Source organism: Monodon monoceros, unplaced genomic scaffold, assembly GCF_005190385.1.
Source record: "Monodon monoceros isolate NGI ecotype Baffin Bay Population unplaced genomic scaffold, NGI_Narwhal_1 Super_Scaffold_19, whole genome shotgun sequence".
NCBI classification, from domain to species: domain Eukaryota; kingdom Metazoa; phylum Chordata; class Mammalia; order Artiodactyla; family Monodontidae; genus Monodon; species Monodon monoceros.
Genome location: NW_021703775.1, coordinates 59,804,789 through 59,818,929, shown reverse-complemented (window position 1 = coordinate 59,818,929; position 14,141 = coordinate 59,804,789). Strand labels below are relative to the sequence as shown.

Here is a 14,141-nt window from a genome sequence, read left to right as displayed (position 1 = left end):
CTTGCCGCCATGTGCTGCCATGAGGAAAAACTACTAACACATCTTGAGTTCATACTATGTAGAAGACACTTTTTTGAGTTTAGACTTTTGAGATCCAAATTAGAGTATTCTAAATATGTAGTTTTGTTTATCTCTATTTAACTACCCTATTCCTGAGTTGCGTTCCTGAAACTTGACTGTAGTAGAAGTTTTCCAGGTAAAGGAAAGAAAGGAAATTCAGGCCAGGAAATAAGTGGCATGAATAAATGACAGGAAATGTGAAAGTCTTTACCTGATTTGGGGAAAGGTGAGAAGTATAAGATGGGTGAAATATAAGGTGATGGACATGGTGGGTGAGGATGACAAAGTCACCATCTTTATTGTACTCTGTGGGGGAAACTTCAGGAGGGAGAAGATGTAGAAATTATTGGAGGCAGACAAGACTTTCTGTTACCTTACATTACACTTCTTTCATCTCAGTCGCTTTAGCTCTCAGTCCATCTCATTCTCAGGAGGAATGTGCTTTGACAACCAAACATTTTGATTCAGGATCTGTTTCAAGGAAGGCTTGATTTCTGTGAGAAAAATCTGGATGGGTTCCCAGCTTCTCCTCTGCCCAGCCTTCATTCACAGCATGCTTTCCTCATTCTCTTTGATGTGAATTTTCAGAATATCATTGGGTGTAATCAATATTCAAACATAATTTCAATAAACCCATCCAAAAGCAGGTTCAAATGTTTTCACAATACTTCTCACCAGCCTTGAGAGTGCTCTTTCTGGCCATCAGAGTCACCACCATAAAGTGTATGGGTTGGCCCTAAACAAGAATGGCCAACTAAGGGGACAGTAGACACAGAAATCTAGCACCAATTCTGCTCCTGCAGCTGAAGAGCTCAACAGGAGGTGGCATCACCCCAAAAATAAAGCACTTGTTTTTTTCCCATACAAATAAACTGCTTAGGCTATTAGCGGCCTTTTGGCCCAACAGAAAAAACAGGCCTACGTAACACATTACTATTTCAGCCAGAAAGAATAATAACAAAAGATAGATAATTTTGTCTAGAAGAAAATGAGTTGAACCCTCAGAGAATAACAAAATGTGACTTTATATAAAATAATACAATACATGTAAATAAGTGCCTGTCGTACAGTAAGCAGAACAATGATGTCTACTTATTACTAATATCGGTAATAATATTTCATTTTCATTATTTATTATTTTTAGGGAATTGAGAGTGTTTACGTAATTGATTTTTAAAGTTACCAAAACACTCCATGGCTATCATTTCAGTGTAAATTGAATGTAGCTGTTCTGATCTATAAAAGAAGACAAAGGCTATCAAGATATATTTTTTAAAAGCTGATGAACATATGGCAGTGTTTTAAGTTTTGACAGAACTGAGCGAGAAAGTACTCCAGAGTTATATTATTTTTGCTAATTTTCAGGATGCTTAAAATGTTTTATAATTTTATATAATATATAAATATTCTAATCTCCCCAAATAGAAAAGACAGCCTTGATACTAGAAGTGGGGGCAAGGAAACTCTAACACTAAGTCAAGTGGCTGAGATCTGGTCCTATTTGCTTCCTACGTGACCTTGAGCTGATCAATTTACTACCTCTCTAACCAAGCATTTTCTCACTTGTAAAATACAAGAATTGTACTAGAAGATCTCTCAGGTTCTTTACTCAAATTTTATGACCAAGTCTACTCTGACAGCTAAAAAAGATAGGGCTGATTTTAGTGCATACTGTCTGTCCCCATATCTTGAAAATAACTGATTGCCTAGAAGGGTCAAAGATGCGCCATCTGCTTCTATTACCAATTACATTGTGAAGCTGCCTCAAGTTTAAAAAAGAAAAATTTAGTGAAAAACAGAAGTTGGCAGGAAATGAGCTGTAAATAATATCACCCCCACACATTTACTGAATAATTCATAACCAGTACGTAGTAGAAGCATAATTTTTAAAATGACATTTTCCCCAAATACCTGAATGTTCTGACATCAGTAACAAATGATTTAGTTGGCATTACCTTAAAAGTTACAGTGTTTAGAGATTGACATCTCAGATTTAAATTTATTTTATTCTTATCAATTTCCTTTAAATCAACTTTGCTGTATTATATCAGAATGAAATATTTGCCATAGTTGACTATCCCTCATTATTTTTCACGTATCCTTTTGTAATATTCTTTATCCAATGTTTTTTCTTTTGAAATATTCCATTTTTCCTCACCAGTGAGATCCTTCACTGTCATTCAAACTGCATAAAATAATGTTACAATTTGATAAATTAATATAAGAACATTTTATTTAATTATGCATAAGGAGAACTAGTATTACGTTAGTGATTTTTCAATCTGATACAATGAAAACACACTTGTTCCAATTTATTTTACTCACCACTATCTTATTTTTAATTTATTTATTTTTGGCTGCGTTGGGTGTTCATTGCTGTGTGTGGGCTCTAGGTGCATGGGCTGCAGTAGTTGTGGCTCGTGGGCTCTAGAGCGCAGGCTCAGTAGTTGTGGCGCACGGGCTTAGTTGCTCCGCAGCATGTGGGATCTTCCCTGACCAGGGCTCGAACCTGTGTCCCCTAGCTTTGGCAGGCGGATTCTTAACCACTGCGCCACCAGGGAAATCCCTCACCATTTTCTTTTATCCTCTCTACCATTTTATATTGGCCTCCTCAAACTGCAATTTGCTCCAATTTTTAACGAAATTGTATTGCTGTCCAAATTCTTTCTCAAATAGGATAAGATATACTTATGTCTTCTACTGCATCACCAAGTTACACCACAAAACACGAAAACAAAGTGAGATTATATGAGGAATTTTGCATAGCAGTACTCCTACACCAATTACAATTTACAAGGAGCATTAGTATCAGCTGTGTCTCAGAACTTCAATCCAATGTCAGCTGAGTCTCCCAAGTGAGCCAATCATAGCCCTTCCCACCTTTAATTGCAATCCCATAACTGCCTCCCTTTGAGAATTCAAGGTGCTTCCCTGAGAGTTCTCTAATCTGCCAACACAACCTCTAACCCATTCAGGTCATATACACTTTTTAGAAGAATGCAGGGGCTTTCCAGATTTTCTGAATAGGAAGGGCTTCTGGACAGCTCTCTGATTTGAAGAAGTAGTTATATAACTTGAAGCCATATACACAGAAAACTTGCTATTTTTCTTAGATTGTATGAACATTCAGATTGTTTTGGGGGTTCCCCTCGTCATAAGCCATCCCTTGGTTTCTCAGCCACAATAGTGACTTGACTTTTCATTTGACCAGGAAGTCCTATTACAATCCAAGTCCCAGAGGGTGGGAGTTAAGTCCACTTCCTTATACAGGCTTTCAGATGTTAACTATGCTGTGGGATACTGTCTGGCTAGGGCAAATGGTTTTGTGTACAAAATGAAGTTTTCCTTTTATTCGGCCTGAAAATTTTCTATCTATTGACAACTGTCATGATTAGCCATCCTGAAGAACTCTTTTTACTGGCTCAAAAGTATATGTGTTGAATTTTTTAAACTTTTATTCATTCTTTCATTTATTCAATAAATATTTATTGAGAACTCACTACAGTGCATCAGGTATTATTCTAGACACTTTGTGAGTACTTGAAAATTGACTATAGATTGATAATAAAATAAAGCCAAAATTAGTGCTTTTGGTGGGGTTTTTGTGCTTATTTCAACCTATGAATTACAATGTTCTTCAACACTATAGCTTAAGAGTAAATAAAGAAGGGCTAAATGACAGACCTATGGATAAATAGAATAGACTAAATATCTACCTAAAAGTCTTCCTTTGAGCTCACCACCCACATGTGTTTATTCTCTGTCTCTCGTTCTCTCTCTCATTCTCTCTCTCTCTCTCCCTATCACACTCCTAAGGTTCCCATTCATATTTCCAACTCTATGCTTAATGACAGATACCTCCTGTCAGTGAATAATGTGTTACCACAGATGGGTAGCACACCACCCCCACTTAAACTCATCTTCTGCCTTGGATAGATCACCCACTCAGTTGTAGTACCAATGGGTCCCTTGGGAAGTGGGCACTGAGATGATGTTAGGAGTGCAAGAGGTTTATTGTGTTGTGACTGGAGAAAGGGTGGGTTAATGCTTGTGAGAAATAAAAAGGGAGAGGAAGCAGGATGGGATGGGGAAAAGATCAGATCACCACACAGATCTGACCAAGTCTTGCCAACACAATGAGGAGCAGTGGAACAACGCTTTATCAGGTAGAAACGGCCGGGTCCTAGCACCTCTGTGCTCAGTAGCTGGCTAGTCACTGCCCAGGAAGAGCACAGCTTCATCTGGAAAACTGAAGTGGGTCCTGAAGGCATTAGCAGCTGGAGGCTGTCAAGTGACCACACTCCCCATAGCTGAACATCAAGTTCTATCTTGAAGGAAAATCCAAGCCCACGCAACCACAGTGTTCTCGAGAACAGAGCCCTAAGGAAATGGAATAAGACACTCCTAAGAATTAGACCATGAACGGGACCAAGAGAAAGAGCTGCCTAAAAGGGATGTAGGAGGACTGAGAAGAGTGACCAAAGGAGATACCCTGAACATCTCTTGGGTACCTGCATCACAGAGGACCCCAAAACACTGTGACAACTGCAGGGAGTGAAGACACGAGCCTAGTGTTTTAATAATCTGACCCCAGACCAGGAATCACTCCTGGCTCCACCACGTAAGAACCTGGTGATATTGGTCATTACCCAACCTCTCCACATTGCAGCGTCCTTATCTGTACAATGTATTAATGTAAGAGGAGTATTAAAAATTAGAGATAAAGATAAAATCACTATAACATATTAAGTCCTCAATATTTATTTACCATTATTATTGCCATTGTTGTTGTTGCCAGTTGTTGTTCTATTGAAGACCTTGTTAACCTACTTCAGATTTGCCCCAGATTCCCAGGGCAGGGCTGCTAGAATACAGTCTACTTGAGTGGATAAGGCAGACTCTGGAGATGAACTGCCTGACTTCAAATCCCAACTCTACTATCTAAGAGTTGTGAAGTCTTGAGTAATTATTGAACTTCTCAGTGCCTCAGTTTTCTAATCTGGAAGAGAAGGATAACAACAGTACATATTTCCTGAGTTTATTTCAGGAAATGTACTTAGTACAGAGCAAGCCACTTAGTAAGTGCTCAATAAATGGTAGCTGTTAGCACTTAAAAGTATTTTTGCTTTATTATAAAATAAATACATTTTAAAACATTTCAAAAATAGAGCTTTTTTAAACTAAAACAAAACCAAAAAATTCCATTTGTTTCCTGTAAAAGACTAAATGCTTCTCAGTTTGTACAATCCCAAATAAACAGTCTACATAGAGTCCGCCAAAATTCTATATTGCTTTCTGCTAACACCTAGTATGTTTTCAACATATTATTTAAATATTCTTTAGTTATTCTTTAATGACTATCTTACAGGTCACTGTAAGGAAAAAAACCTCCATCATCTGCATAAATTCTGAACTTAACTTTCACCTTGTTCCAGCTCAAAAAGCAAAAATGTATGCAATGGGCTCAAATGGAAAACTGTTGATGCGTGTTATTCCTTGGTGTGTGTTTTTAGTTTTGATTCTAGGTACATCCACAGACTACATAACATGTGGTTGGAAATCTTTTAAATAATCTAGGTCTTTGGCATCATGTTGACAAAACTGGATGATTGATTGTTCCTGACATATTTTTTAATCCAGATGTTTGAATTTCCTGAAGGCCTGGCCCAAGGGTTGGTTTGTTCTTGGAATGATATTATGGTGCAAGCATCTTGAAATTCAGAACGCTATCTTATAAACCTACTCAGCAAAATGCCCTATACACTTAATCCCATAAATGCTACTTGATTTTTTATTCAACCAAATTGCTAATTGAAAAGACATTGAGAGGATTCTAGAGATGCAATACTCAGGAAATGTATTAACAACAGAGCACAAAAATGAAGAAACAATCACTAAATGGCATTTATGAATTTTAGGTACAAACTCCAGACTTCCACAGACTTACCTCAAGGCCTGAAAAAGACATGGTTAAGTTACTCTATCTTACGGCTAGATTGTGTTCTGAACGCCTGTTGGTAGTTAGAATTAATTTACCCATTGTCAAAAGTTATAAAGATGGTAAAGTTCCAAGGTTAGTCCACAAAAATCTATTTAACTGGCAACAAAGTTGCATATTATCAACCAACTCCCAGAGCTCTGCCTTGAGTCTTCTGGGTCCTGCGTGTCCCAGGACTTTAAAGTACTTAGTTATAAATAATCCGTAAACTGCTCTAAACCAGGGAGGGCCTAAACTGTAGCCCCTGATCTCAACAACTCCAGCCTTAAAGGGCTGACCAGCTGTGGAGAGTGGGCCTAGTGGTGCCTCTGTTGCTAGGCAGCTTCCACCTCAAGAAAGCAAGATTACTGGTATGTGGACATACCAGTAATATTTACTGCCTTAATTTTCCCTCCGATTTATACTTCCCAGAGTCTAATTTCATAACACCTGATATTTCCCACTTTTAATGTCTTTCTAGTCTTATTTTTTTCTTCTTAGTCTTTTGGCTGGTCTTTTAAAGACCAATGTGAAGAATTTTAATATGCAATTATAAACCCACAATGGTCCATAAATTTGGTTCCTCCTTCCCTAACACCAACAAATTGAGTCCTGGAACCACCAATAATTGACCAAAAATATGAAAAATGTTGGTGATTCAATGTGAATTAAAGAAAATAAAAAGTAAACTCATATAATATTGAATGTGATATCATCTTGAAAATGTATATATCTCATCTTTATTCATAATTTTCTGGCTCACTATCAGCTCAGGCATTTATTCCCAGAGCCTTCCCTGATCCCACCTCCACCTCCAGCCTTGTTACACGTCTCTCATCTGTGCTTCTAACTTCCTTATGTCTTTCTCTGTGATTGCCCTCACCACATTGCACTAAAAGTGTCTATTTATATATCTTTCTCTCTGATTAGACTGTAACCTTCTGGAAGCAAGAACTGTGACTTATCTGTCCTCTCATCCCCTGCACTAGCAAACTGCCTGTATATAGTGTAGGTGCTCAAGAAGTTCTTATGAATAAATTACCCTCTATCAGGCACCAAACAATATGCAAGATGTTTTTACAAATATTTGGATTTATAATGTAATACTATAAATATTTTTAAATTATAGGTATTATCATATGTAATTCTAGCAAAAAAACCTTATGAGATAGGTAAGACTATTACCAGTTTAGAGGGGTTGAGTCACACCATCAGAAAGGGTCAGAACTGGCACTGAAAGTCAGAGGAAAGGATCTCCAAAGCCCTGTGTCCACCACTCTTTCCCATTGCTTGTATGAGCTATTGGCACTGCAGAATGATGTGTTACTCACTTTTTTCCAAAATAAACCATCTACTTGTTCTCTTCCATTAATAGGTAATCAAGAATTAGTAAGATGTGCTTTCAATTATCTTGTCTTAGACATTACACTTAAGAGTCTAGTCAAGCACACATTTTTTTCTATCAATGTCCAAGTGACAGCATTAACCATGTACCTTCATTATAATAACTGAAAGAGAATTCCATCAGAAATCTCACAGGCCCTGGGTATGAGCTGCATGGGTTATATATGGAAAACCCTATCTTCTTTGTTAATTATAAGATCTGGTTTTCGTCAGCTGTTAAAAGGGCTTGGAGATGATGCGAAGATCCCTCTGGCCCTTGTGGGCACCATCATCATGAATTAATAGATGAAATACAGCCTGCACACACACTTGGAAAACACCACCAGCTTCTATTCTTCACAGTCTTACATTTTCCACTCACAGGTTCCAGGATCAGAGAGGAAGTCGGGAATCATTAAAAACAACAGCTGAAAAAAGGCAGAAAGGCAGAGATCACTCATTTCCTAATGGCAACAAAATGATCAGGGGAACAAGTTCAGGACCCCTATGCCTTGTTGCATAGAGTGACAAGATTAAAAAGGATAAGATGTTGCTGCCAAGATGCTGAGGAGCCATCTCAGAGAACTTGGAAGGTGACTCCAAGACCTATGGTCAGAGCATGGACTTCCAGTCAATCCCCTAAATCATATTCAAGATGAGGCCTGCCCTCAGGGATCAACATGAAGGCTCCAGATCAGCATATGAGTGTGAAACACCTGGAAAAAGTAGGGCGAAAATCAAAGCTCATCTCTTAGTGAAGAGGAAATCTAGCCTGATATTGGCTAGGGAAGGAAAGATACCCTGGATTGCTACCTAGGACAGAAGATGCTCTCATGGTGTCTGAGGTCAAACTAAGCACTTTTATCCTCAGAGACCTAGGTTTCAGTATATTTGGACCATCAGATCATTGTAAGAACAGACTCATCCACGTCTACCAATTTTAATCCCTCTGAATTTTTGCCTCTAGCGTTCTCTGTGGAATATTACATCCCATTTTGGGACTACATGAAGAAACCCATGTTCTCAGATGACCTAGGGACCTCATCCAAATAAAAGAATGCCACCCTCCTTCTCAGATAGTTTGAACTCCATTGACAATTGTCAAATCCATGGACAATTTCTCTGCTGGTCTATGTACAGATTCAGAGCTCAGTTAGGGAAGCTGTTTCTGTCTAGTTCCCCTGCCCCACTGTAAACCTAAAACCTTGCCCTACCAAAGAATAACTGGAAAATGAACTCTTCAGATAAACAAAAATTCTTTACCTAAAATCTGATTCTTTAATGAAGAGGAAATTTTTTTCCTTTAGTCCAATAGTAGTCCAATAGTCTCTCTCCCCCCATCCCTGTTATTATTTTTGCTAAGTAATATTTCATAAGTGACAACAGATTGCAGAACACTGCGCTTAGCATTATCACATATCTATAGCTTCAGACTGTATAAATTCAAACAATAAAAGAAGTTTTGTGACCACCAAGAAGACATAGTTGAAAGACCTAAAAAATGCAACAAGGCGTAGATTTTACTAAAATTTTCTGAGTGCCTATTATGTTATGCAAAGTGCTGACACTCTGTGATAGACAGAACTTTCTGAGTTGCAAAACATGGCAATCCAATTTAAACTAATAGATGCAAAGTCAAGGGAATTCATTAGAAGACTTCTAGAGGGTTGCACCAAAGCCAGAGTGAAGATCAGCCTAGACTCAGAAATGGAGCTGGGACCGGATGCCCTATCCCTGACCGGACCAAAGAGTCCTTTAGTCCTTCTGTAAGGAGCCAGAACAGACTCTCCCTCTCTCAGTCTACTTTTCTCTATCTGCTTGACTCTTCTTTCTAACTTCAGTCCTTCTTCTGCTCGTAAGTTCATAGCACAGACCACGGTCACCAATAGTCCCTCAGTTTTATATTCTACCATACAAATACTCAGAGGGAGACATCTCCCTGTTTTCTGTCTCTATCTCTCTCCCCTACTTTCTATCTGGGCCTTAAATGAGTCACTAATTTAAGGAGTCCCAAATTAGGCTTGAAGATAGTGAACTGCCAATAATATAACTTAACCGATTTCAGAAAAATATACAACAAAATTTCCATGATGTCATTAAGGATAAGATAGTGAAAGAAAATAAATATTACATTAAAACCACAAGGTTTACATCACTGAAAAGCACAAAGATTTGCAAACCCATGAACGGGGTAACAAAGAATTATGAAAAATAAAGACAGCGAGAAAACAAAGCTCAGATCACTATGTAGATTTGACCAAGTCTTAGACAAACTAAAAGGCAGCTCCGAAGCAAAGAGTGCCTATTAGAGGAGGTCAGGATTGGACAGAAATGGCCAGGCCCTAGTACCCCCTGCCATGCTCACTCATTGGCTGGTGGCTGCCCGAAAAGAGCAGAGCCATAGCTTGAAAGCTGAAGCCAATAACAGCAGGAAATTGTCTGCTAACTGCACTTATTGCACCTGAATAGCAAATTTTTTCTTGAAGAGAGGTTTAAGTGACACAACTCCACTTCAGCAGTGTATAAAAGTAGAATGATAGCAAGGCATATAAAAGCCTGCATTCCCAGCAGCAGGGAGGACATGTTCATTTTCTTGTACCCTTACCAACCTTGAATATTGTATGTGGTTGATTTTTTTTAGATTTTCAAGTTTTCTGTACATAGTATTTTCTTGCAATTTAAAAGAATAAAAATTAATTTCCATAAATATGGTTACAAAAAAAAAACGTAGAATGATGTTTACCATTTTTTAGCTGCTCCAAAGCTATCCCTCTTTGTAAGAGCAACCCAGTTTTTGTTCGGGGTAAGTTGCACATTGTACTGTGTCAATGGAAGAGCAATGCCAGTGTTATAAGCTGAATTGTGCCCCTCCGACACACACCCACACAAATTCATGTGTTGATGTCTTAATTTCTAGTACTTTAGAATGTAACTATATTTGGAGATAGGGTCTTTAAAGATAATTAAAATAGCATCATTAGAGTGAGCCCTAATCCAATATGAATGCTGTCTTTGTAAGAGAACATTTAGACACAGACACATAGAGAGGGGAGACTAAGTGAAGATACATGGAGAAGCTGGCCATCTACAAACCAAGAAAAGAGGCCTGGAAAAGATTCTTCCGTCACAGCCCTCAGAAGGAACCAACCCTCCTGACACCTCAATGTTGGATTTCTAGCCTCTAGAACTGCAAGAAAATAAATTTCCGTTGCTTAAGCCACGCAGTCTGTGGTATTTTGTTACTGCAGCCCTGGAAAATTAATACAATCAGGCTTCTGTTTCCCACTATGAAAGAAAAGAGGAACAAGATTCTTCTCCAGGATATAGCTGGGAGAAAGCTCATGATGTAAGCTTGGCCAATCAGAAGCCAACTCTCAAGACACTGAATCCCATCCCGAGGAGGGTGAGAAGACAGAGGTGCAGTTGGCGGTCATTCATGGCTGCTTCTGGTCACTCTGGCTGTGGACAGCTTGCTATGCCCCTGACTCTTTAGACAGCACCCCTACCTACCTACCACCTGCCCCCTTCTCATGAATATTTCCCTCCCCACTAGTATCATTCCAGTAAATTCCCCAGTCAGGGTCTGATCCTTCAACCAGGATTCCTAATTGACACAGAAAGTTTATCTATTACTAAATAAATTAATTTGGCAGCAAAACGCAATGTGGAGAAACTGTTCATTGTTCGGGTAACAAACACATAAATATACAATTTACCACCCTTCAAAAATAAATCACTCCAGAAGGCAGGTATAAAAATAATCTTCTTGAATGGTTTAAGAAGCAAATTTTGAGACATTACTAGTAAGAGAGATTTTCCCATAATTATTATGGTAGAGAAAATATGCCTGCTTTTTCAAATTTTTAACCATTTTTTATAAACTAAAATTGTACTACATTTGCCCTTGCCTTCTTCCTAATTTGACTTTAGAAAGTCACAGGTAAAGATTTGTGAAATTAACTAGACTTTTCACAATTTGCTGTGGCATTAAAGTGGTTGTGTTTTTTGGTTCCAGGTCTTCTATTTTGAGAAAGAATAACACAAATAGACCTCTTTCTGTACTAGCCTCAGACCATAGGCCAGAGCATAAAATCACATTATCTCAAAACCGGAGCTGATACAACTAACTGTATGGTACCCAGATTAGCCACTATTTAAATAATTGCATGTTAATAATATTGATGAATGATGCAGTACTACCTAAAGTAAATCTCTAACAGGGTAACTACCCTTGGTCTAATTCTGGTCAATATTTTTTGCAGTGACCTATGCAAAGAGTAGGAAAGTGTGCTTTTCAAATTTGACAAGCACAAAACTGAAAAAGATAACCAATATGTTAGACATACAAGTTAAAATTTTAAATGGTATTGATTTTTTTAATTGGAGTATAGTTGCTTTGAAATATTGTGTTAGTTCATACTGTACAGCAAAGTGAATCAGCTATTCATACACATATATCGCCTCTTTTTTGGATTTCCTTCTCATTTAGGTCACCACAGAGCACTGAGTAGAGTTCCCTGTGCTGCACAGGTTCTCATTAGTTACCCATTTTATACATAGTATCAATAGTGTATATATGTCAATCCCAATCTCCCAGTTCATCCCATTCCTCCTTCCCCCTTGGTATCCATAGATTTGTTCTCTACATCTGTGTCTCTGTTTCTACTTTGTAAATAAGATCATCTATACCAATTTTTTCAGATTCCACATATATGTGTTAATATATGATATTTGTTTTTCTCTGACTTACTTCAGTCTGTATGACAGTCTCTAGGTCCATCCATGTCTCTACAAATGACCCAATTTCATTCCTTTTTATGACTGAGTAATATTCCATTGTATACATGTACTACATCTTCTTTATCCATTCCTCTGTTGATGGACATTCAGGTTGCTTCCATGACCTGGCTATTGTTAAAAAAACATGGAACGCTTCACGAATTTGTGTGCCATCCTTGCACAAGGGTCACGCTAATCTTCTCTGTATTGTTCCAATTTTAGTATATATGCTGCCAAAGCAAGCACTAACTGGTATTGATTGACACAATAATAAAAACATAAAAAGATGACATTTTTAAATGTCTTGAATTCAGTATCAAAATCTTGAATTTAGTAACAAAACTGCAATGGCACTATATGTGGTTTTAAAATGCTCCGGACAGTTCTATTTTTAGTTTTTTAAGGAACCTCCATACTGTTCTACATAGTGGTTGTATCAATTTACATTCCCACCAACAGAGCAAGAGGGTTCCCTTTTCTCCACACCCTCTCCAGCATTTATTGCTTCTGGATTTTTTGATGATGGCCATTCTGACCGGTGTGAGATGATATCTCATTGTAGTTTTGATTTGCATTTCTCTAATGATTAATGATGTTGAGCATTCTTTCATGTGTTTGTTGGCCATCTGTATATCTTCTTTGGAGAAATGTCTATTTAGGTCTTCTGCCCATTTTTGGATTGGGTTGTTTGTTTTTTTGTTATTGAGCTGCACGAGCTGCTTGTAAATTTTTGAGATTAATCCTTTGTCAGTTGCTTCATTTGCAAATATTTTCTCCCATTCTGAGGGTTGTCTTTTGGTCCTGTTTATGGTTTCCTTTGCTGTGCAAAAGCTTTGAAGTTTCATTAGGTCCCATTTGTTTATTTTGGTTTTTTTTCCATTTCTCTAGAAGGTGGGTCAAAAAGGATCTTGCTGTGATTTATGTCATAGAATGTTCTGCCTATGTTTTCCTCTAAGAGATTGATGGTGTCTGGCCTTACATTTAGGTCTTTACTCCATTTTGCATTTATTTTTGTGTATGGTGTTAGGGAGTGTTCTAATTTCATTCTTTTACATGTAGCTGTCCAGTTTTCCCAGCACCACTTATTGAAGACGCTGTCTCTTCTCCATTGTATATTCTTGCCTCCTTTATCAAAAATAAGCTGACCATATGTGCATGGGTTTGTTTATCTCTGGGCTTTCTATCCTGTTCCATTGATCTATATTTCTGTTTTTGTGCCAGTACCAGACTGTCTTGATTACTGTAGCTTTGTAGTATAGCGTGAAGTCAGGGAGACTGATTCCTCCAGCTCCATTTTTCTTTCTCAAGATTGCTTTGGCTATTCGGGGTCTTTTGTGTTTCCATACAAATTGTGAAACTTTTTGTTCTAGTTCTATGAAAAATGCCAGTGGTAGTTTGATAGAGATTGCATTGAATCTGTAGATTGCTTGGGGTAGTAGAGTCATTTTCACAATGTTGATTCTTCCAATCCAAGAACATGTTATATCTCTCCATCTGTTTGTATCATCTTTAGTTTCTTTCATCAGTGTCTTATAGTTTTCTGCATACAGGTCTTTTGTCTCCTTAGGTAGAGTTATTCCTAGGTATTTCATTCTTTTTGTTGCAATGGTAAATGGGAGTGTTTCCTTAATTTCTCTTTCAGACTTTTCATCATTAGTGTATAGGAATGCAAGAGATTTCTGTACATTAATTTTGTATACGCCACTTTACCAAATTCATTGACTAGGAATTTTCTGGTACAGTCTTTAGGATTCTCTATGTATAGTATCATGTCATCTGCAAACAGTGACAGCTTTACTTCTTCTTTTCTGATCTGGATTCCTTTTATTTCTTTTTCTTCTCTTACTGCTGTGGTTAAAACTTCCAAAGCTATGTTGAATAAGAGTGGTGAGAGTGGGCAACCTTGTCTTGTTCCTGATCTTAGTGAAAATGGTTTCAGTTT

The 14,141-nt window shown here is 37.8% G+C and overlaps 1 non-coding gene across 1 annotated transcript; it reads right to left on the bottom strand.

Annotated features, from left to right (window-relative positions):
• Positions 1-12,338: 12,338 nt before the first annotated feature.
• LOC114901174 lies at positions 12,339-12,445 on the bottom strand. The gene has a single exon (XR_003795055.1). It is a non-coding gene; the product is annotated as a U6 spliceosomal RNA (small nuclear RNA).
• Positions 12,446-14,141: the final 1,696 nt, after the last annotated feature.